Source organism: Haliotis rubra, unplaced genomic scaffold, assembly GCF_003918875.1.
Source record: "Haliotis rubra isolate DU_JTF1 unplaced genomic scaffold, ASM391887v1 Scf699, whole genome shotgun sequence".
NCBI classification, from domain to species: Eukaryota; Metazoa; Mollusca; class Gastropoda; order Lepetellida; family Haliotidae; genus Haliotis; species Haliotis rubra.
In genome coordinates, this window is record NW_025767411.1 from 480,480 (window position 1) to 502,425 (window position 21,946).

Genomic DNA, 21,946 nt, shown 5'->3' on the forward strand with positions numbered 1-21,946 from the left:
CCTATAAATTTGATGCTATGATTTTTTTCTGCTTTCGAATGACAATGCAATAAATAAATGTCTTTGAAATAAAACTCATTCCGTGTATGTACTTACAATATTTCCTAATGCAAACTTGTTCTCGTCACTATATGGCTGGAAAAATGCCGATGTGACGTAAAGCTCAACTCAACTCAACTCAACTTTTAGATCATGTTAAATCATTCTTAGAGAAATCAGCGTACATGCTCTCACCACAGATGATTCCAGAGACAAAATAGTACATTTGAAAAATTATAGTTTAGGAAAACGTTAATTTTATTATAAGCAAGCCAATGTTATCTCTAATGCCAAGGAATTATTACCACTTACATCACAATAGTATGAAAATAATGTTCAAATCTGGAGTCGCCCGCTATTTAGTGCGAGTATTAACAGTTACTGTAGTCAAAACAGAAATGAATGACATTATATATGTTTAGAAATGTTTAGAAAATGTTAAAACAAGGACTACGAACGAGACGTCAATCGTAACACAATGCTTGTTTGATCGGCATTCTTGAAGAACGACTTTACAGATACTAATTTCTGATGGTACACAGAGGGGCGTTTCCATGTTTATTCATACATCACTAGCTGTGTTTGTAAGAGCATGGGGTGCATGGTCAACAATCGACAAATCTGATACTTGGAGACCAATATCCTCCCTAGTGACCTCCAATGTGGTTTCCAAAAGAACCATTGACCATCTGGTGCGTCTGGGTTCATTTGTAAATAGCATACTCGTATGACACAACGTGGAAACAGGGTATCTTAAGAGATTTGCATGAATTTGGATTGAGGGACAGATTACCTCAGTTCATATCTCAGAGGTTAAACAACAGTCAATTTCAAGTACGGGAGGGTTCCACATTGTCTGATTATTTCTACCAAGACCAGGGCGTCCCTCAAGACAGCATCCTGTCTGTCACACTTTTAGCATACTAGATAACAGCCTCACTAACGTTTTGAACAGTTGGGTTGATGGGCCCTATTTCGTTGATGATTTCAATAGTTCATGCTGTAGTAAGAACATGCACACAATAGAAAGGCAGCTACAACTCTGCCTTCACAAAATCCAAACATGGGCCAATGAAAATGGCTTTAAGTTTCCAAAACAAATTGTATTAACCTTTGTCGTAAATACAAACCACACAAAGATCAATAATTATTTTTAGATGGTACTCCCATCAAGGTTGTAGAAGAGGTCAAATTCATGGGACTCATATTCGACCGTCACTTGACATTCTTACAACATATGACATATTTGAAAACGAAGTGCTTGAAGGATCTTGACTTACTGAAAGTTGTTTCAAATACAGAGTGGGGAGGGGATCAGGCTACCCTCCTTCACTTGTACAGATCATTAGTTCGCTCTAAGCTACATGATGGCTCCATTGTCTATGGTGGAGCATGCAAAGGCAATTTAGAAAGAAATAGATTCTATCCACCACCAAGGCATAAGGCTCTGTCTGGGAGCTTTTAGGACCTATCCCGTAGACAGTCTATATGCGGAGGCGAACGAACCTTCCCTTGAACAACGCCGCATTAAACTTTCACTGCAGTATATCACTAAATTACGTTCAAATCCGTCCAGTCCAGCATACAATTATGTTTTCAACCCTCTCTATGCAAACCTGTGTCTTAATCTGCAGAACCTGGTTACACCACTTGGAATAAGAATTCCACCACACATTTCTGCAGCTAAATTGACCTTAACGATTTCATTCCTCGCCACCGTGGCACATGGTGAAACCACGCCCTACCGTTCCTACCCTCAACAAACTGAAAAGTCAGAAACAAATCCGTTGGTGTTCCAACAGGAATACAACCAGTTACGTTCTAAGTATAACATCCATCGAACCATTTTCACAGACGGATCCAGGATAATGGCCAAGTTGCCAGTGCTAGTCATTGGATGCAAGACTGTGTCCTCAAGAATTCCCGACAATAGTTCCATTTTCAATGCAGATGCCAAAGTTATCTTCACGGCTTTGACCTATTTTAAATAACAGAACCATTCCGAAAACTCCATCGTTTTAAGAGATTCATTATCTTGCCTTCAAATTGTTATTTCAAGTCACCCTATCGTCCTAGACATTTTAGAACTTTACAACGATGTTTCCACTGGCCTCGTCAGTTGCTGGTAATCTATAGCCCGTTTTCATATTGTACTGCTGTTTCTAGTCATTTATTTTTTGTGATAGCGTACTTGTTTTAAATTAACAGCCATAATAATCTATTTTTTTACTGTCCTTCGATGATAGTTTTTTACGTTCTAAATTTATTGATTTTACTACTGATATACATTAAATTGTTCACGTCACGATATGGCTGCCATATTGCCGATGTGACGCTAAATATTAATTCACTAACTCATTTCTACTGGCCAATGTGACATCGTCTTCTGCTTTGTTGCCGGGTCTCGTCGGCATAGCAGGTAACACAAAGGTTATATATAGTTTATAGTTTTGAGTTTACTAATGGGATATTTATCAGAAAAATTGCTTCCTAATAACCTTTATATTAAGAACATAACATCAAAGTTGACATAAACTATACATTTGTGGTATATATTTATTCATTGTAAATACATTAGACCAAATTGGGATCAATGACCAATTCGCTTGGGCATTTTGTAGCTGGGGCAGTTCGACTGGTACCCATGAGATCTATTTTATCAAAATCGGTAAGATATCTCACATAAGCCTGAAAATGTTTCGCTGTCGGCATCAGTAGTGTGTACCGTGAAGGTTATTCTGTATGTTCATTGGCTGACAAGATGTCATTCTAAGGTTCTGGTAAGGGAAATATACATTGTCCTGACTAATATTTTATAATTCACAAGTTTTCGGGGAATAACTCATCTGCTTTGCTTATATTGTCTCTGCTTGACTAGGAGGCGGAAGTATGGTGGTTTATTTCAGAAAAGTAATATAGGCCATAGGCCCAGGTTACACTTTGAGAATTACAGAGTGAGAAAATATGTTATAATGAGGACTGTCTCAGTAACATAGCTTGATATATATATGCCGATAAATGTTTTAAGATGCTTGCATTTGATGATTGCAGAAGCGTATTAAATTTTGGATTGTTGGATATTCATAAAAGTGTAAAGGTATATACAGTCGCCGCAATACTTGATATTTATTACAAATAAGTAAGAAGTGATATTCATCTTCTATATATGGCAATTTACAGATATTACATAATCTGTCATTTCTAGCCTCACCAATATACCTGCCAGTTTCTATTCGTAGTTTATGAGACCCCGATCTAAACTGAGCAAGCGCACGTCTATGTTTAAAATAGCTAACTATGAAGATATAAGATTCAACACCGAACATAGGTTTAAACAACGTGTATCCAAATGTTTTTGTGCCTTTTATTAGTGCAGAATGCCAGTCCTGTTGATACGAAACTTTGAGTCTACCAAGAAATTCATCAAAAATAGCGTTTCACTTCGAACCATCTGTTATTGCCAAAAAAATCCAAATCTAATATATGCTTTATCCTAGATGCCCAGCCCCTGCAACCATTACTTTCCATTTGTACAGGCATGTTATAACATTTCTTTCCATATCGCTCATTTGACATTTTCAATATTTTACACCAATATTTCATGGACCTTTTGATGGTATAAATATACAATCGATATCTTTCACATTCGCCTCTCACAACATGCGTTGAAAGAGAGGATTTAATTCCTAGAAATCGTTTACAAGCTGCTACATGTATAACTTCTATTTCGTAAACAACATTCAGTCCCCATATTTCTGCACCGTAACATAAAATTGGACAAACTTTGGTGTCGAAAATCTTAAAGAACAAGTGAAAAGGTAATGGCTCAAACATTGACAGTGATCTACAAATACCAAATAAAACTTGCTTAGCCTGCAGACATACATTTTCTATGCTTTTGGTCCATACGAATGACCTACTGAATAAAATACCTAGATATTTGTACCAGGAAACACATTCTATATGTACACCATTAAAGAACCATTTGTCATACTTCGACAGTCTCCCACCTTTCTTAAAAACTATTACCTTTGTTTTTTCCATATTTACCGTCAAACAATTCTCAGAACAAAATATCTTTAGGACATCAAGTCTTTTCTGTGAACCAAACACTGTATCAGAGATAAACACAACATCATCAGCAAATAAAAGAAGAAATAACTGTACAAGTTCAGGATGAAGGTGAATTCCTGGTACGCAACATGCTTCGATTTCATAAGCTAGTTCATTGATAAGAATGCAAAAAAATAAAAGGGCTTAGGATACACCTTTGTCGTAGACCCAATGGACAATCAAAACATGTTGATAAATTATTATTGAATTTGACACACGCTTTAACACTTGCATAGAGGGCTTGGATTGATATAAGCATTTTGCTGCTTACTCCTCTTAGCCTTAAAATATTCCACAGTTTTGTCCTATTCACGAAGTCTAAGGCTTTGGAAAAGTCTATGATACATGCATACACTTGACCTCTCTTTTTTGAGAGATAGCGTTCAATAATGGACTGTAGGATAAGAATGTTATCAATAGTACTGTAACCTTTGCGAAAACCCGCTTGCGATTCAACGATGTGTTCATAGCAAGAGCACCAAAATGTTTGTCCAGTATTCAGAAAGTGTATGTACAGCTTGCTGAAGATAGTTGGATTTGATATACCTCTGTAATTGTTAACTACACTAGGACGTTTTTTGTGTGTTTGTGCGATTTTGAAATGTTTTCGTTCAATTTTAATCATGAAAGGTGACTTTTAGAATGCCTTTGCCTCTATGAAAAGTTTTGTTTTCGTTAGTATTCTTCTTTAAATAAAATAGATTTATGGTGTCTTGAAAATGGCTTTATATTTTATAAATCAAAAACTAATTGTATTCATTTCTGCCGTAAAAACAAACTGCATAAAGACCCAGAACTATGTTTAAATAGCACTTAAATCAAAGTTGGCAAGTGGGGTAAGTTCTTGGGTCTAATTTTTTACTGACATTTAACCCTTCTTCCGCATATCAATTCTTGAAAAAATATAGTCTAAAGGCACTCAACCTATTGAAAGTCTTTTCTAATTTGAAGTGGAGAGGGGATCAAGCTACACCTATATAGATCATTGGTCCGTTCGAAACTTGATTATGGTTCCATCGTATATGGTGGAGCCTGCAAAAGCAACCTAAAAATTTAGATTCTGTCCATCACCAAGGTCTTAAACTTTGTATTGGGTCCTTTAGAACTTCACCAGTTGACAGCCTCTACGTCGAGGCTGATGAGCCATCTCTCAACATACGCTGTTTAAAATTAACTTTACAGTATATAGCAAAACGAGTCAAACCCTGCATATAACTGTATCGTTAATCGCCTCTATGAGGACCTGTATAACAAAAAGTCCTCACTTGTTTCGCCTCTTGGTATAAGAGTGAAACGTTTCCTTTCTGCTGCTGGCATTGAGCTAGAAAATATACCTAACCACAAAAGAAAAGCCGCCTTTCAAAACCAAATGCAAAATGTTGTTCTTACAAAGTGGTGTTTTTAATATGATTGTACCGTATTTTTAACATGTTTTCTTGACAGTTATTACCAACATAAGTGTGTTTGATTCTGATGGTTTTTGTTATGTTTTTTAGATGTTTTGGCTTGACTTGGGAGACTTCCTGGTAAGATCCCTATATTACAGCTACGATATTGGTGAATTATCTGTAACACAAAAACAAGGACTTATACCTTGTATTTCAAAGGGAGATAAGCCAAGAAATCTCTGAAAAAAACTGGCGCCCAATTTCACTCATGAACTCCTCATATAAGTCATTATCAACAGTTACTGCTGACAGACTAAAAAGAGTGGGGGCCGTGCCAATTAACAGTTATTAGAGGGGTACACAAAAGCCCGCAGTTTAGACTACCAGTTGTCCGACTTCCATTTTTGTGGAAGTCGCGGTAGCTGAGCGGGTTAGGCAGCTAGGCGGCCCTAGGTGGGTTAGGCGGCGGTTGATTTTGAGTTGAGTTGAGTTAGGCTTCACGGCACATCGGCATTATTCCAGCCATATAGGGACGAGGTCAAGTTTCCATTCATTACCATTTTTGGTCCAAAGTTCAAGACAGTTATATTTTAAAAACATATATATTCATTACATTTCTATTTCAAAAATAGTCCAAATGTCATCAATATATTGAGTAGTGTTTCCAAACTTTTAGAAGCTGATAATGAATATCATCAGCTCCTGCTGCAGTGTCGTGAGCCTGCCCCATGGCAGTACGTAGTCCATGGAGAGAAAACGTTTGGTTGTAATCCTCTCCATTATCAGAGTTAAAATTGACTGATTTCTTTTCTTGTTGCGTTTGGTATTTCTGGAACTGAGGGTTATAATTTGATGAGGAGGAGTGGTTTGCCAAAGTTTCCAGCACCCACCACGAGGAGGTTCCTATTAAGGGGTGCTTCAACTCAAAAAGTACTAGAATTTGTACTTCACTAAGAAAGTGTAATCCCAAATATACTGAACATCATTGAAAACGCACCACTTATAATAGTTCAGATTATTAAAATCACGTGTAAGGCTGATATTTTTTATTGGATAATAACAGGTGGACGACTGACAAAAACAACAACACAGAAAAGACGCTTATTCATTTAAATGTTCCACAGTCAGAAAGGATCGTACACACGTGGGGTCAAATCGAAAAGTCAATATCGCGTGTGACCTCCATTTGCATTGACACATGCAGTTCAACGTCTCCTCATTGAGTCAATAAGCGTCCGAATAGAGTTCTTGAAGATGGCATTCCTCGTCTGCAGTAGTGCAGCCTCAAGTTCCCGGATGTTTTGCATCTGTTGTCGCCGTAGAAGACTTTGACCAATTTCTCCCCACACAAGTGCTCCATGGAGGATACATCTGGCGACTGTGCTGGCCAATGAATAACCTGGATGCGTTGCTGGGCCAGATACTGCATGGAAAGTCTCGTTGTGTGTGGCCTTGCGTTGTCCTGTTGAAAAGTATGGACATCTTGGTGGTGATTGAAGACAGATACAATGTGATTCTGAAGAATCTCCTCATGGTAATTAAGGGCATTAACTCTCCCTTGACAGACATGAAGGCAGTCCTGTGATTGTAATTTATCCCACCCCAGACCATGACACTCCCACCACCCAAAGGTCTGTCTGAACCACACACTCATCAGCATAACGTTCACCACGTCTACGCCAAACACGTAATTGGCCGTCAGCATTACGTAGATGAAGACGTGACTCGTCAGTGACTACCACACCATGCCATTGTTGTAACCTTTACTGAAATGCCTGCAAGCCAATTGTATACGCTCATTACGGTGTCTGTTGAATTGGTTCAACGTAAGGACGTCGATCATGGAGCCCTGCAGCTTCAACCACGTCAACCTTGAACTAGAGCACGTTCTCTTTCGTGAGGTGTTAACCTCGGCATCTCTCTCCTCGTTTCACAATCGTTAGTGAAGGAATGAGAATCGGTTCTCATACACCTGCTTTTAATGTCACAGTCAGTATGATTTCAGAATGAAATTCGCGCTTTTTTCATGGCGTGGCGACATGTTGATGCATTTTGGAATTAAGAGTCATACTGTGGACAGGAATTTGTTTCTAAAGCATTTTTTCAACTGGACATGCCCTTCGACTTCATGTTAGTTATATTTTTTTATCATTGTCATGCTGATATCCATCGTGTTGAAATTATTGAAAATCTTAGACTGACGCGTTTTCAATGATGTTCAGTATATAACATATGTTACATTTGACCACTTTCTAAATGGCATTGTGTAAAAAATGTTCTCCTTAATCTGATAGACGAAGATCAGACCGGCTTTATGACTGGCAGATATATTGGGGATAATATACGTATGATATATGACACCTCTTTATACAGAATCTAAAAGGGTCCCGGAATGTTATTAATAGTAGATTTTGAGAAGGCATTTGATTCTGTATCGTGGTCCTTTCTAAACAAGACACATAAATTTTGTGGAATTGGTGATATTTCAAAGTGGTATCTATCTATATAATGATATTAAATCTAGTCTTATTATAAATGGAAATATGTCACCTTGGATACCAATTTGTCGTGGCTGCAGACAAGGAGACCCTCTATCCTCTTACATTTTTATTTTCCCCCTTTTGTTGGAAAACATTGAAAGGACCTTTGAGTTAAGCTCCGGAAACAACATGATGACGGACGGACAAATGGACAGATGTAATGCGGGGCGGGTAGGGGGGTTTATGTAGTCGACGGCTCGTCCGTCCGTCATCATTTTGTTTCCGGAGCATAACTCAAAAAACATTCAATGTTTTCCAACAAAAATTGGTAGATATATCAATAGAACCTAAAGTGGTGCCTTTTGCTATTTACAGATTTTTGCCATTTTAATTTTCTTGGTTTCCATGGAAACGATTTGAACTTAGTTTCAAAATGAGCGTGACCATCGTCTCCGGAACACATCTCGAAAACCGTTTAATATCTTTCTTCAAGACTTGGTAGATATATCAAACATAAGCTAAAGTGGTTCCGTTTGCTATTTTTCTTGGTTTCCATGGAAACGATTCGGACTCTCAAAAAGGAGGGATTGGTTTCATTTCTGGAGGACAACTTGAAAACCGTGCAATATCACTCAACAAAACTTGGTAGATATATCAAACAGAACCTTTTGCTATTTACAGATTTTTGGCATTTATATTATTCCCGGTTTCCATTGAAACGATTCAGACTTAGTCCCAAAAGGGAGGGGTGGGCTTCGTTTCCGGACCACAACTCGAAAACTTCTTACTATCCTTCAGCAAAGCTTGGCAGATGTATGAGTCAGATCCCAAAGTGGTGCCTTTTACTATTTACAGATTTTCGGCGTTTTTATTTTTCATGAGTTCCATAGAAACGATTTGGACTTAGTCTGAAAAGACATCAAGCTGGACTTTAAGTAACTGTCAGATGATTTGTTCTTTCAAGTGTGTGGGGGCTATGGGGGGAATATACCATCTTCTGATGACTCTTGTTCTCCTATGTGCTGATATTTAATCTGCCCTTATTAAGAAAAATATTCACATAAAAGGCATAAAAGTTGATGAACTAGAGTACTTGATTGCACAATATGCAGATGACATGGAATTTATTCTTGATGGCTCTAAAAAATCATTTGAAAAGTTAGTGATACATTACACTTATTTGCTAACATTTCTGGACTGAGGATTAATTATGACAAATCGCAGGCTGCTTGGATAGGTTAAAAAACAATGTCAAGTTAAATTTGGAACCCTGAAACCTTTAGAATTCTTGGTATTATATTCTCAGTTGATAATGATAAGACGATAAAGCGTTTTAGTGAAATATATGAAATTGAACAAATAATTAAACAATGGATGAAAACAAGTATTACTCCGTTGGGGAAAATAGCTATTAATAAGACATTACTAATTTCAAAGTTAAACTCTTACTTATTCTTACTCTTCCAAATCCACCAGGAGACTTCCTCAAAAAAGCTAAATAGCATGATCTTTAGTATCCTTTGTTCGCTGATGATGTCATCATGTTCTCAAGTACAGTTAGGCACCCTTGAAGAGCAATCTCCTCGTGGTGGATGCTGGGTAACGCCAATGGCTCTTCGCCCCCGTGTGGACCCGGGGTCGAATGGGTCCACAGCACCCCATTGCTGGTCGTAAGAGGCGACCAAATTGGGCAACCCGTTTGCCGTGGGTTGCATCCCTGTGTCGGCAGAGGAAGGGAGTCTGGTGGTTGAGGATGACGGAACCGGCAATAGTGTTCAATAATCCAACACACCACTTCGACCCTAACTTTGCCTAGACGGGTGGTAGCATAAGCCCGATTCTACCAATCGGCTGGTCACGCCTTGCCCTGTGCATGGAATGTCTATACAAAATTTGGTATTACATAACACTTTTGGCCATGTTCAAAATGTTAACTAATATCCTACCAAAACAAATTAGCCTCGCAGACCCATGCACAGAAGGCGGTGGCTCATGGGCCAATCTGGTGATGCTGACCTCCGATTTCTGTACATCTCCAATTGATTGTCATGGACAGAACAATCCTGACCTTTAATCTGGTAGGCAGCAACAGCATTTCATGTCAAATTCGCTGGAGTATAACACCCCCTTATCCCTGGTCTTTGCAGCTTGGAGATCCGCTGCAATATAAGATCGTCCTTGTTGACACTCCACGGTGGGTGGGGAGAGGGGATGCTGAACCACATTACTCACGACATGGCTACCCAATACCCCGGTTCAAGATGAAGACACATGGATACTGACAACTCCTCGTCTGACGAGAGTACGCCCCTCCGACTGACTACTGGCCACGCTTCCTGATCATTGAGGCCTGTGAAAAGCAACCTTTGCAATTGAATCCTTTTGCAATCTCCAAAGGTATCGCTGGTATCTGCGGAGAGTTTGTCAGTGTTACCAAAGCTCCGATCTGGCTCTCTCCTGATAGAATGTATAATCACTAAATCTCCTCAAAATAAAATAATTTGTCAATATCAAGGTCGCTGTCTCAGCACACAAAACCCTTAACTCGTGTAGAGGCATTGTACGGGACAGAGCTCGATGCCTGTCTGACATGGCTGAAGAACAAATTGTCAAGGAACTCTCTCAGCAATCCGTCACAGCCGTAAAACGATTCACCTTCAAAAAGGACGGTGTTGTTCAACCAACGAACACCTATCTCTTCACATTCGCTCGAGCAAACATTCCTGACTCGATTAGAGCCGGTTATTGTAACATTGGTGTGGAGGTGTATGTCCCCAATCCACTTCGGTGCTACAACTGCCAAAAGTTCGGACACGGATCCAAGTCCTGTCGTTCCTCTGCTGTTTGTTATCGCTGTGATGACAAGCATGAGGGCAACGACTGTACTAAGGAAGTGAAGTGCACAAACTGCGGTGGTAACCATATGGCCTCTCCCAAGTTTTGCCCAGTGTGGAAACGCGAATCCGAGATCCTAAAGGTCAAGCACAAAGAAAATATATCCTTTCATGAAGCAAAGAAGAGGGTTGAAAGTTTAACTAAAGCCCCTTCAACCATCACCTACTCTTCTGCTGTCTCCGGTCCTTCCACCGCTACTGCAACCATCTCATGTCAGACCGACCTGACATGGATCATGTCTTCTCAGCCAACTCAACTCAACACAACTGAGCCCATCTCAGCCACTCCATCTCCAAAGCCAAAAGTCAAAACCTCTGAATCACAAACACCAGAACAAATGCAAAAACCAGAAACAGAAACTGCGCGCAGAAAAAGGGAAAAAAGAGGACAGAGAGACTAAGGCAACTTGAACAACCGCCAAACACAAAACCAAAGGCCACCTCTCCCTCAGAGGTCCCCATCGAGGTACATAACTCCTTTGGCCCTCTGGATATGGAGGTAACTCCATCTCCACCAGACACCAATAGGAGTTCATCAAACGCTTTCTCACGTTCACGTGACATGTCACCAGTGGAAGCACCATGAATCCACAAAACATGATCCAATGGAATTGCAGAGGACTTAAGAATAATTATAATGAATTACAGTTATTGATTCAAGACTTCAAACCATCCGCTTTTTGTCTCCAAGAAACCTACCTAAAAAGGACTGATAAATTTGACATCCGTCGGTACAGTTCCTACCACTCCTTTTCTCCTCCCGGTGTAAAAGCTACAGGAGGCACTTCTATACTGGTGAGGCAGGGCATCCTCCATAGCCCTGTTCCACTTAACACAAACCTACAAACTGTTGCTGTCCGCAAAAGTCTGAACAAAGGGTTTACACTACGTTCCCTCTATCTCCCTCCCACCTCAACTGTCCGCCTATCAGATCTTCAGAATTTATACGATCAACTCCCAAAGCCCTGCATAATCATGGCCGACTTCAACGGCCATAACCCCCTATGGGGGAGTACTGATACAAATAGTAAGGGAAAGGTCCTGGAGAGTTTCTCTCCAATAATGATGTATGCATCTTCAACGATGGATCAAACACCTACCTCCATCCTGCCACTGGATCATATTCTGCTCTCAATCTATTTCTTACAGATTCTAATCTTTTAAATGAGTTTGAATGGTCGGTCCATGACGACCTTTGTAGAAGCGACCACTTTCCAACAATTCTTACTCTTATCAACCTCACGGATGAACCACCATTAACAAGATGGAATTTTACTAAGGCCAATTGGCCTTTATTCCAAACCCTATGTTCAGAAAAACTTAAGCCGGACAACTTCAGGAATGTTCCTGACCCCACGGAACTATTTTCAGACGTCCTAAATGCCATCGGAGACAAAACTATTCCAAAGTCCTCTGCAAACCCGCACATACGCAAACCATGGTTTGATACAAACTGCAAACAAGCTAGGAAAAATAGGAAGAAGGCGGAAAAATACATACAGTGCATAACCTGAATGCTGTTAAAATGACAAATGCCAGGGCAAAACGTACCTTCAAACAAACTAAACGCCAGTCATGGAGGAAATATGTGTCAAAAATCAACTCCCGCAAACCCATGTCCAAGGTGTGGAACATGATTCAAAAGATTAAGGGCAAAGGGTCAAAATCAGGAGTTCACCACCTGAAAGATGGTGACTCCCTTCTAACAAATAAATCTGAAATTGCAAACAAACTTGGCGAAACTTGGGCAAACCACTCCTCCTCATCAAATTATAACCCTCAGTTCCAGAAATACCAAACCCAACAAGAAAAGAAACCAGTCAATTTTAACTCTGATAATGGGGAGGATTACAACGAAACGTTTTCCCTCAATGAATTACGTACTGCCCTAGGACAGGCTCACGACACTGCAGCAGGAGCTGATGAAATCCATTATCAGCTTCTGAAACACCTCCCTATTATCATCCCTATACCAAAACCCGGCCGCGACCATACTGATCCCTCAAACTACCGTCCTATATCACTAACTAGCTGCGTTTGCAAAACCATGGAGCGCATGGTCAACAATCGATTTATCTGGTACTTGGAGACCAATAACCTCCTCAGTGACCTCCAATGTGGTTTCCGAAAAAACCGAAGTACCATTGACCATCTGGTCCGTCTCGAATCATTCATCAAAATCTCCATTGTCAACAAAGAACATACCGTATTTATCTTTTTCGACTTAGAAAAAGCATATGATACAACGTGGAAACATGGTATCCTAAAAGATTTACACGAGTTTGGATTGAGGGGTAGACTACCTCAATTCATATCTCAGTTTTTAAATAACAGACAATTTCAAGTTCGGGTGGGTTCCACACTGTCTGACTATTTCCACCAAGATCAGGGAGTCCCCCAAGGCAGCATCCTGTCTGTCACACTTTTTAGCATCAAAATTAACAGCCTCACTAACGTTCTGAACAGTTGCGTTGATGGGTCCCTTTTCGTGGATGACTTCAATATTTCATGTCGTGGTAAGAACATGCACGCAATAGAAAAGGCAGCTACAACTCTGCCTTAACAAAATCCAAAAATGGGCCAATGAAAATGGTTTTAAGTTTTCAAAATCCAAAACAAATTGTATTCACTTTTGTCGTAAATACAAACCACACAATGATCCAGATCTAACTTTAGATGGTACTCCCATCAAGGTAGTAGAAGAGGCCAAATTCCTTGGACTCATATTCGACCGCCACCTGACATTCTTACCACACATAAAATATTTGAAAACAAAGTGCTTGAAGGCTCTAGACTTGCTAAAAGTAGTCTCAAATACAGATTCGGGAGGGGATCAGACCACCCTCCTTCACTTGTACAGATCATTAGTTCGCAGTTAACTAGATTATGGCTCCATTGTCTACGGTTGAGCATGCAAAAGCAATTTAGAAAAATTAGACTCTATCCACCACCAAGGGCTAAGGCTCTGCCTGGGAGCTTTTAGGACCTCTCCGGTAGACAGTCTATATGCGGAGGCCAATGAACTTTCCCTTGAACGATGCCGCATTAAACTCTCACTGCAGTATATCACTAAATTACGTTCAAATGAGTCCAATCCAGCATACAATTGTGTTTTCAACCCGCTTTATGAAAACTTATTTCCTAAACTGCCAACCCCTGTTCCACCACTTGGAATCAGGATCAAACCACACATATCTGCAGCTAAAATTGATCTCAACATCATTGCACCATACCGACTTCTGTCCTCACCACCATGGCAAATGGTGAAACCACAGGTCGATCTTACCCTCACCAAACTCAAAAAGTCTGAAACAAATCCTTTGGTGTTCCAACAGGAATACAACCAGTTACGTTCGAAGTATAACATTCACAGATCCATTTTCACAGAGCCGGATCCAGGGCGATGGCCAAGTTGCCAGCGCTACAGTCAGTGGAGCCAGGACTGTCTCCTCTAGGATCCCCGACAACAGTTCCATTTTCACCGCTGAAGCCAAAGCTATCTTCTCAGCTTTGACCTACATTCAACAGCAAAATCATTCCAAAAACTTCATCGTTTTTACAGATTCATTATCCTGCCTTCAAGCACTTCTAACGTGACTTCAAGTCACCCAATCATCCTGGACATATTACAACTGTACAACGACCTTTCTACTGGCCAATATGACATCGTCCTCTGCTGGTTGCCGGGTCACGTTGGCATAGCAGGTAACACTAAGGCCGATGCTGCAGCAAAAGCAGCTCTTGACAAGCCCCTATCTCCACTGCTAATCCCGTACAGTGATTTCAAACCCACTATCAGAAGCTATACTCGGGACCTGATGCAAAAAAGGTGGGACACTCAAGTAGGAAGAAACAAACTCCATGAATTGAAGCCAACAATCGGTTATACCTACTTGGGATGCCAGTCAAGACGTGATGAAGTAATTTTACGACGATGTCGTATTGGCCACAGTCGATTTACACATGACTATCTGCTAAAAACGGATGGGGATGGACCCCTCATATGTCTCTCCTGCGATGAGGCTTTCACCGTCAAGCATATTCTGCTTGACTGTGTGGACTTTACATCTGCAAGGGACTCGCATTATCATGCAACCAATCTGAAAGATCTGTTCTCCAGCGTGAGCGCTCATCTGATACTGAACTACCTGAGGGAAGTTGATCTATATCATAAATTGTAACTGTGTAATGCCACTAACGAATTTACCTGCTTTTCAATTTAGTGCTATGACATTCTGTTCCAAAATGACAATGTAATGAATGTGTATCTTTGAAACGAAACCACTTTGTACTTACAATGTATATTAATGCAGACTTGTTCTCGTCACTATATGGCTGGAATAATGCCGATGTGACGTAAAGCCCAACTCAACTCAACTCAAGTACAGTTAAGGGTTTATAAAAACCAATTACTTTGTTGGAAAGCCATTGCCTTGAATCAAAGCTTGATGTAAATGCAAATAACACAAAAGTTGTTGTCTTGAAGAATGGCGGTAAACTGTCTGTCACACTTTTTAGCATAAAAATTAACAGCCTCACTAACGTTCTGAACAGTTGCGTTGATGGGTCCCTTTTCGTGGATGACTTCAATATTTCATGTCGTGGTAAGAACATGCACGCAATAGAAAGGCAACTACAACTCTGCCTTAACAAAATCCAAAAATGTGCCAATGAAAATGGTTTTAGGTTTTCAAAATCCAAAACAAATTGTATTCACTTTTGTCGTAAATACAAACCACACAAGGATCTAGACCTAACTTTAGATGGTACTCCCATCAAGGTAGTAGAAGAGGCCAAATTCCTTGGACTCATGTTCGACCGCCACCTGACATTCTTACCACACATAAAATATTTGAAAACAAAGTGCTTGAAGGCTCTAGACTTGCTAAAAGTAGTCTCCATAGTCTTCCATAATTTGAGAGGGTACGATGCTCAGTTGATCATGCAGGCCATCTCATGGAGAAATACATCTCGTTCTCGCTCAACAGTCTGAGATTTCTCAGTTCCTCCTGTCTTCGTTCAACAGTTTGTTCAAAGCCATCAATACACCGACGCGGCAATTAAGTCTTTGTTTTTAAGGAAGAGGGTGTACCCGTACGAGTAAATGGATGATTGGCCCAATTTTGACGAGACCCAACTACCCCCCTCGACCGCTTTTACAGCCATTTGACCAAGTCCTCTATATCGCAGGACGATTACGACCTTGCCCAGAACGTGTGGTAGAAACTGGGGCTGTCGGCATTTAGGCGATTACCATGACCTCTACTTGAAAACGGACCTCCTGCTGCCAGCCGACATGTTCGATACCTTCAGAACGACGTGTTTGGAACAGTATCAACCCAATCCCGCCTGATACTACACCAGTCCCGGTCTCTCGTGGGATGCGCTCTTGAAGAACGGGCGTCAAACTGGAATTGCTCACGGATTACGCCATGCAAGATCTCACTGTTGCCCATGGATACCAAACGATGGATTGCGAATGATGGCATCCACAATTATAGCTATGGGTACCAACAGTAGACCTCAACGCATTGGGAGTTTCTGAGACCCCCAATAAAGGAATATCCAGTCGATGCGTCGAGACAATTGAATGAATGATAGCTTGTATAGATCATGGAAAAAGTTTACTACAGCCCCTGGGGTTACTGGAAAGGCATGAGCACCATCCCGAAGCTAGCCATAGCTGCTCGCATCTCCGAGGTTACCGCTAAAGCTTGGCTTAAAAAACAAGCCATCTGGCAAGTGTACCTGCCGGCTCCCCAATTCATCCCGAGAAGAAAGTTTGACATTTTTATACCCAACCGTACCCATCAAGCCGACCTCCTGTATCTCCTGCACGACAGGGTGAGAAACAAAACGTACAAGTACGCCCTGACCGTCGTGGACGTTGCCAGTCGCTACAAGGAAGCGGAGCCGTTAACGACCAAAGATTCGAGTCAAGTCACTAAGGCTTTAGATCGCATCTACAAATGCAGTTGCTTGACCTGGCCTGCGGTATTGCAAGTCATTCCCGGACGCATGTTCATGGGAGCCGTGTTGCAGCTGTTATCGAAGCATAAAGTCCGGGTGAGACGAGGCATGGCCGGAGCTCACCAAAGCCAAGCCATCGTCGAAAGATTCAACACGACTCTAGCCAAGCGGTTGTCCGGACATCAGTATGCCTCATGTCATGTCATCCATGAAATCCGTGACGATCAAATCTGATATGCCATCGCGTCACGGCCAAGAGAAAAAACTACCAGACCGGGTCGTCATGAGGTATCTGTACCAGCCTGGTGAACTCGAAGAAGGGGATAAATGTCATGCCACAGACCCTATATGGTCCATGAAAACGTACCGAATCGACCGAGTGGACATCAAAGACAACGAACTGAATCTGTATTACTTGCAAGATGGACCGGGTAGGGGATTCTTCCGAGAGGAATTACAAATTGTGCCTCACGACACGGTATTACCCCCATATAAAAAAAAATGTTCTGTCTGGGATTCGAATGCTAAAACTCTAGGTCCGAAGTCCGGCACGTTCCCTTCAGAGTACATTAAAAATATTTTTTAAAATAGGTTCAGTCTTGGATTCGAATGCTAAAACTCTAGGTCCGAAGTCCAGCACGTTCCCTTCACGCCAGCACTCTCACTCTCGCAGTGGAGGTGCTCTCAAGATATATATAGCTCATACGCTTTGTGAGCTTATGTAACCCGATTCTAGATTAGCCGATTGTAGCTTCTAAACATGTTTTCACGCATGCATCGTGATCAACTGGGTCTAGACTACCTAAGAGCATCGTTTCATGACACCTTGATTTGCGGTGAAAAGCAACCAAACCTGCACGAGGCGGGCGATCCCGTAAGACTGGTTCCCTTGAAACTTTTTTAACAGTGACAGGTTTTAAAACGGGTTCGAGACATCCATTGCGCTACTGTAGCTACTATAGACGGGGCTGAGCTCAGGAGGCACGAGCGGCTCTCTTGTTAAGAATGACGTCATAAAACTGGTTCCAGACTTCGTTTGAGCTACTATTGACGGAGCCCAGTTTAAGAGGACGATGCAGTCTCAGGATAGACCCATTAAACCGAGCACTCGGCTATCGGGTCCTCCGTGGCTCAGTCGAACGACTGCTGGGGTACGACTAAGGTACAGAGATGCGAAACTCTGTCACTGAGGGTTCGAAGCCTGCCGTTCGAAAACAATAAAACACGGAGCTCTCAGGGAGAGCGAAGTCGACCACAACCCCACGGGAGAAATACCAGCGCACCACAAACATCAGACCAGGAATAAGGCGGGTCTATTTTCTTATTTGAACTTGCACATCGAAGGATGCATCTCGACAAACCCTCGCTGTTCGTGGGGAACTTGGGAATTTATTTCATAAAATAAGCCTCTAAGACGCATATAATTCACCTCTAAGACGCACCTGATGCAAAAAACCCACTCTAATACAACTAGTGCCGATACAGTGCGTCGACGTTTGAGCGGAAGACACCTCTGCTGTCACAGACCATATCGTAGTCCTGTCACAATTTGGGTTATTGACATGGAGAACTGTGTTTTTATCTCTTGAAAGCCGATATTGTGTTTCGACAGTCGATGGCTGTGTGTGAATGTGGTGAAGGCGTCGGGAACTGTTTTCCAATGAGTGTATTGTTGAAAGAGACTCGTGGGGCTGTCCAAGCATCATAGTGTCGGGTGCAATCGGTCTGAACCAGTTAGTTGACACCATGGGGTTCCAGAATCTTGGTCCAGGATGAGACAATGACGTCACAGCTGCTCGCTATATTGACCAGGTCATAAGACCCCACGTTGTACCACATTTTGGACGTTACAGAAATCTTCCAGCAAGACAACGCTCATGCCCACAGTGTCAGAGCAACATTGGACTTCCAAAGACAACATGGCATCCAAACCCTATATTAGCCTCGGGATTTAAGTCCAATAGAACACTTTTTGGATGAGATTCAAAGAAGAGTGAATGACCTTCAACCAAGGCCGACAACTGCGGCTAGACTCGATCAGGCATTTTGAATAGTATGGACCCAAGTGCCTATGGCCGTCATCAACCGGCTAATTCTTTCCATGTACAGATGATGCAACGCTTTTACCAATGTCCATGGAAGCCACACACGATACTGATTTTGGGGTATCTTAATGGCACCATTTTTGGTGAATTTGTTTGTGTGAACTCTAAAAGTGATTCCCGACAATGTGTTAACCATAATTGTCAGGTTTGAACACAATCCTCCGTTTTGATTGTTAATTAGAGTGAATTAAAGTGTATGCTTTAAAAAAACGCTGTCGGTGCGACATTTCTTTTGTGGTTCAGTATATATCTCCTTCTCCCCTTCTGTCTTCTCCCCCTTGGCAATTGGTACGGCCACAAGTTGACCTTATGCTGACAACATTTAAAGATCAGAAACCAATGAATTACATCGTCTGTACATTGGAGGATCCTCCAATTTGTATACCTTGTTATGAAAGAATCACGGTCAAGCATGTCCTGTCTAATTGTCCTGTCTAATCAAAAGGGATCAACAAATTCAAATAATCATCATTTGGCGACAGATTTTGTAAAATAAAATAATTAATTATTTACTGTTTTAGTCACGATATAGCTGAAATATTGTCAATGTGGACACCCTTTGAGGGCAAACTTTTCGTGGTTGGTGCTGGGTTACGCTAATGGCTCTTCACCCCCCGTGTTGACCCGGGGGCATATAGGTCCACAGACCCCATTTGCTGGTCGTAAGACCGAATTGGGCAACCTGTTTGCCGTGGGTTGCGCCCCTGTGTCGGTGGAGGACGGGAGTGTGGTGAGCCTGGAACCATGTTCCTTTTGCACAACACACCACTTTGGCCGTGATGTCACCTAAACGGGTGATAGAATTGGCCCGATTCTTTCAATCATCAGGTCACGCCGTGCCCTGCGCAAATTTAAATTAATGTATTTTTTATGATGTTGATATTGAATGTTGTAATTTAAATTATATGATATATATTTGCCTAGGATCCTATGCCAGAAGGCGGTGGCTCCTGAGCCATTCGGGCATGAAATTGGTGGACAAATGCAGCTACTAGTATTTATGTCGTTTTCTCTGGAGTACAACACCCCTGTACCCCGGAAACCCATTCGTTTTGTTTCACTCGAGTGCTTGCGCATGCTCAGATAGCCAACTACCGTGAACAACACATTGCTCAGCTGTAGAACACACTCGGTTGACTGTTTACAAACAAATTAATAATTTTAGGTGACTTGATTAAAAATATGTCTGTAATTATTTTCTTGCTGGTAATGGTGGTCTATAGACATACACATGATGCAGTGTCCATATACACTAATTTGCGACCATCTGTTAATCAGTTCAATTAACCAAAACCAAAACAACAGCTTGGTTGATTACGAATTTGTTCACTTGTGTAAGTAAGACGGTAAATAAGGACGAATATCTTTGGCCTACTCATCAATGTTGTTATAAACACCGCGTCAAATGACGTACTTCCGCCACTCTCACGATCACCCTCTTGGCACTCGACAGACAATCGGGCCGTTCGATTAGGAAACTCATCGCTCATGCGAAACACTTTTAGTCCAGTCATCCTGGTTAGATTTTGACCTAACCCACCACCAATTGCAACATAAATGATTTCAACTGTTTTAAGACCCTGAAGCATTCCTTTATAGCATATAAAAAGTCTAGGAAAATCTCAATGGTAGAACAAGGTCAAATTCGACCCTCAAGGTCATAGGGGTCATCTTCACTTCGAAATCTTAGATGGAATTATATCATGTTACATATCAAATTAAAGCTCAGATTAGAGGCTTTTTAGAAATATTGGTTTAATAAGGATTAGTCTCGTCATATTGTTGTATTTATTGGAAAGGCATTTTAGAAGTTGTGAAGATGAAGGAAAACTGAGCACAAAGCACAAAGGGGGAGCATGGAAGCCAGATGGACAAAGGAGGTAGGGAAGGATTACTGGTGGTGGTCTTTGATTAAGTGGTGATACCCCTTTGTGCTTGTAATCACAACTAGTGTACTTCAACCTACTCACTTATCATTGTACGTCAGCTCATAAATTGTATAAACTCAACTCTAATCACAATCAATCACTCTGTACATCAACCTCCTCTGCTGTAATCACTTATGTACATCAACCTTGTTAATTGTATATACTCACTATGCAGCTATGTATATACTCACTATGCAGCTATGTATATATTGTCCTTGCTTCAAATTGTTGTATCACTTGCTTGATAACGGTGTTAGTACCTTTTCCGAAACGTCGCACTCATTGCAGTAACGAAGTTGACTATCCATAGAAATCAGTTTTCCTTCATATTGTTGTATGTTTAAAAAAACATTCCGAAAAGTATGAAAATCGTATCCGGACATCCACATTTATATGTATGCTACGATTATGCCAGAAATTTCATTTTTCAATTGTGTGACAATTTTTAACATGAAGAAATATTGTGATGAATATGTATCAACCATGAGTCATTCCAAATAATAATGAAATAGAATGAACGATCAATGTTTTATATCACCACATTTTCATCAAGTACAACGATGAAAAACAAGTCATTTTGTCGATTGTAATTTATGTAAAAGAGTTGTCCATTACTCAATTTCATAAATGGTACTTCATTATGAATTACCTGCATTCATTAGCTAATCTTGTTTTACAGAATGGCAACGTCCTTTTCAAAATTATTTTACAACAGTTCTCTGATTGCTTCATTGCATCACTGAGGTCGAGCCTTTGAGCACTTAGACATGCACAACCACGGCACACACTGCACAAGTGAGTGCATCTCAATCCATGTCTCTTACATGTGCATCTTTTAGAATTGCAAATATTTGTTTTACAGTTGCATGTGATAATTGTCAACAGTTCCTTGAGGCTGGGGGAAGATCTTCAAGGTTAGGATCCTTTTGCCATCTCTTTTCCATCCTTAATCTGTCAAACTAAGCAGATGGTAATTTCCTTTCAACTCTTGAATCTGAACGTAAGCCCGGCGACTGTGACACTAGACTG

The 21,946-nt window shown here is 41.0% G+C and overlaps 1 protein-coding gene and 1 long non-coding RNA gene across 2 annotated transcripts in view; one reads left to right on the forward strand and one right to left on the reverse strand.

Moving 5' to 3' along the window:
- LOC124258567 overlaps positions 1–21,946 on the forward strand; it is a 159,640-nt gene that overhangs the window by 87,776 nt on the left and 49,918 nt on the right. The gene's annotated exons all lie outside the window — the stretch shown is intronic.
- Positions 3,514–13,120, reverse strand: LOC124258564. Its single transcript, XR_006893620.1, has 3 exons — positions 13,109–13,120; positions 6,890–6,894; positions 3,514–3,591 (listed from the first exon to the last, which is right to left on the reverse strand). It is a non-coding gene; the product is annotated as an uncharacterized LOC124258564 (long non-coding RNA).